Source organism: Triticum aestivum, chromosome 7A, assembly GCF_018294505.1.
Source record: "Triticum aestivum cultivar Chinese Spring chromosome 7A, IWGSC CS RefSeq v2.1, whole genome shotgun sequence".
In the NCBI taxonomy this organism is placed as follows: Eukaryota; Viridiplantae; Streptophyta; class Magnoliopsida; order Poales; family Poaceae; genus Triticum; species Triticum aestivum.
In genome coordinates, this window is record NC_057812.1 from 49,600,078 (window position 1) to 49,603,989 (window position 3,912).

Sequence of the window (3,912 nt, forward strand, 5' to 3'; positions counted from 1 at the left end):
AAATTTGCCACTTTCCAAAAGAAAGATATTTCCCATGGTACATAAAAGGAAAATTTCTGTGCTACAAATTATATTTTGCCATGATGGAATTATTGGGGAGTTTTGTAAATATTTGCATGGCAAATAGTCACAAATATTTCCATAAATGGTTTTTGGGAGAGTTTGTAAATATTCGCATGGCAAATTTTAAAAAACTTTGGTTCAAACGTATATCTTTCAGTTTTCTTGTATGTTTTTAAGTTATGGAAAAATTAGTTTCTAACGCATGTCAATTTATAAAAAAATGTGTGGCATTTTTTGCTACAAAATCGTGTCTACTTTTATCTGTGGCGACAATTTTAGGTTTATCCCCATGGCAATTGTCCACACACCTTTGATGTGGCATGGGGAGGGGGGGGGGGGGGAGTAAAGCATGATTCTTTTCTCGATCATGTAGGATGGCAATTTTTCCTTTTGCATGACAACACTTTTAGTTGTAACCAACTTTTTGGAAAATTACATAGAAATTGTGCGACCTACTTCACAAGGCATTTTTTTTTTGAAAAAAATTCTCAACATTCATGGAAAATTAAAAATAATTGCATGCTGTTTTTTAGAGTATTGTACATCGTGGCAATTTTATGAATGCCTGGTACTTGTTTTGGTGCTCAAACCTAGGCTTCCTTGGTCTATTTTTACCCGCATGTTATGTTTATCAGCGTGAAGTTTTAACATATACCGTGTGTTGCGCGATGGGACGAGACGTAGCGTGCACCCCTCGCTACCCCAGCGCGGCATTTTGGGCCGGCCCATGTTCATGATTTTGAAAAAATGTTCATGTATTCATAAAAGTTAGTATAATTGAACATGTTCACAAACTCAAAAAATGTTCATGGATTTTTAAGAAAAATCCGTGAATTGCAAAAAAGTTCACCAATTCAAAACAGATGTTTGCTAATTAAAAAAATGTTCATGTATTCAAAAAATGTTCATAAAGATGGTTTTTGATTCAAAAAATGTTTACGGGTTCCAAAAAAGTGTTCAAAATTTCAAAGAATGCTTGCAAATTTAAAAAAAATGTTCCTAATTTAAAAAAAAGTTCGCAAATTAATTAAATGTTCATGATTTCAAATGTCCACGAGTTCAGAAAATGTTCGTGTGCTTCTTTTGCCATCTCGCCTGACATTTCTGTTCAAGCTATGCTCACTTCCGCATCGCTCAAACACCTGTTCCACTTGCCACTGTCGATCCAGGCCAGAGAAACAGTTACAGATGCTAACCAGTTCGGTTGGTCTGAACCCCCATCAGATGGATGCCTGGTCCTGTGTCTGGGGAGATTTCTCTGCCAAGAAATATTACAACTTCTGCTTCTGAGATGTTCAGGTTGACCCAGAGTTTAAACTGATTTGGAAATCCAAGTGCGCCATGAAAATTAAAGTCTTCCCCTGGCTCCTAATGGCTGATAGATTGAACCCCAGAGACATGCTTCGTAGGAGACACTACAACATAGGCACTGATCTTAACTGTCTGCTGTGTGGAGCTGCCAGAGAAATAGCAGAGCGTCTTTTCTTTGACTGCCAGTTCAGTGCCTACTGTTGGGACAAACTCCAAGTTAGCTGGCCTAGTGGGGGAGACAGGCTAAGTTGTATGCTGGACGAGTTGCTTGGTCAGGGACTCTTTTCACTGAATGCTTCGCCACTACTGCTTGGAATATCTGGAAAGAGAAGAACAACAAAAATTTCAGAGGCATCCATCCCACCCTGAGTGGTTGGAAGGCCGGATTTGAGGAATACCTGAAGGCTCTAGTCTATAGAAAATCTAGTCTTGAGTGGTAGCTGGTTCTAATACTCTTTGCTATCCTCTTAGGCTCCACTCAACCTCCCCCTCGTCTCTCCTAGCTTTGTATATTCCTGCCCACCATCCTCTCCCTGTACATGCTAAAAGCAATAGGACCAAAGCGTGCACTCAACATAAAAGGTCAAAATATTAAAGAGGGTAGCATGTAAACCAGCCATTTCAGCAACAGAAATGCAATAACTTCTCGTGAAGGAATTAGCATTTTCAAACTGCAACCACCCTGCCTTTCATGCTTTTAACGGTGCAAACCGAAAGTAAACAGGGTAGAACAGTATAGCATAGATAATCCATTGTTCAGAACATACATTAACATGATGTTCAAGGCAGCATGACAGGCACGAAATGATGATAGTAGAAGTACTACTTCAGCCATTGAGCCGTACAAAGTGTTCGGCTCTACTACTAGTACTAACTAGAAGTAAGAACAGAGTACAAAAGACATGGCTCATATGGGATGTCCGCATCATTAAGATGGAGCATGGCATCTAAGTTCCAAAAAAAAAGATGGAGCATGGCATCTTGTAGCACTATGTTGAATGGAGGCTCCTGGTTCACAGCATCTTCTTCTTGCGCCTCAAAACAATGAAAGTGAAATCATGCTCTCTTGGAGGCGATGCCCGGTAACTATCAAGCGGTTATCATGCTCTTCGATTTCCACATTTCTTAAAAACGCATCATCAGGGTCGCAATGCAACAGACGGCCAAGACTCGGCCAAGGCTCGTTGATCAGAGCCATCTCAGTTGCAGATTCCCGAATATCAAGTGGCGTTGATGCCATCAAAGCTGCTAAGTACAGCTTACCACGCAATGGGGATGTAGCTCAGATGGTAGAGCGCTCGCTTAGCATGCGAGAGGTATGGGGATTGATACCCCACTTCTCCATTCTGCTATTTTTTTTTCTTTGCAGGTCTAGAATCCTAATTAACCAGTACCAAAACTGTGAAAGCATGTCAGCGCATCTGGTGTAGTGGTATCATAGTACCCTCCCACGGTACTGACCAGGATTCGATTCCCTGGATGCGCATTTCTTAATTGGTTACATGTTTTTGTACGTTTAAGTTCTTTTATACATATATGTGTTGCCCTGGAAACAGTCTGTCTGAATCGGCCAAATCATCACCATTTTTTTTAGAAAAATAATGGAAACATCATGGTGAAACTGTGACCATGCAAGCTACAGATCTTCATCTAAACAAGGATGAACTGGGAATTAGCACATTGTTGAACCAAAAATAGACCCGGTTCAACTACCAGGTCCTTTTTGGGGGTATAAGGAACAAGACTATGATGAACAAAAACATCAAAATAATGCCAGCCAACACAACTCCGGTCACAGAAGCAGCAGCGAAGAAAGACGAGTATTTAACAAAAAACTACCACAATTCGTGGAACCATGCCTAAAAACTACCACTTTACAAATTTATGCGGAAAACTACCACTTTTGTTCTAATCTTTGCCTAAAAACTAAAAGTGGCCGATTCAGATTGTTTAAGTGTGATTATAACATGCTGGGCCCCACCCGTCGGGGCTGAAAAAGTCAACCCCGTTACTTTGACCGTTAGCATGTGGGGCCCACACATCAGTTCTTTTTTCTTCCTCTAAAATTCCCTATCTTCCTCTAAAATTCCCCATGGAGATCTCCGATGGCTTTCAATGGCAGACGAATTGAGCTAGCTAGCTCTAATAGCCTGGCTCCAATCGACTTTTGCTTCGGACGAATAGAGCTAGCTAGCTCCAATTTCCTCGATGTAAAATCGCGGCCGAACATGCAGCCGGGCGGGAAGGGCGGAAGGACCAGCCGCAGAACTCCCGGCCTTGGCCATGGCGCGGTCGTCGCAGATGACCACGGACCCGTCCGCCGCCACAACCCAGGACAGCTTGGCCGGAGGCGCGAATGCCAGCTTCGAGCACGGCGGCAGCCATGGCCAGGTCGCGGAGGCCAGCGCGCAGCCATGGCCAGCTCGCCCGGAATGGAAGCTCGCGCGGAGGCCAGCTTCGAGCGCGGCGGTCGCCGACGAGCTCGCCCGGCGACGCGGAGTCCAGCCAGCGCGGCGGCTCGCTTGCTCGGGCAGCTCG

The 3,912-nt window shown here is 43.4% G+C and overlaps 1 non-coding gene across 1 annotated transcript; it reads left to right on the plus strand.

Annotated features, from left to right (window-relative positions):
- The first annotated feature begins 2,789 nt into the window (after positions 1-2,789).
- TRNAG-CCC (transfer RNA glycine (anticodon CCC)) lies at positions 2,790-2,860 on the plus strand. The gene has a single exon. It is a non-coding gene; the product is annotated as a tRNA-Gly (tRNA).
- The last annotated feature ends 1,052 nt before the right edge of the window (positions 2,861-3,912 follow it).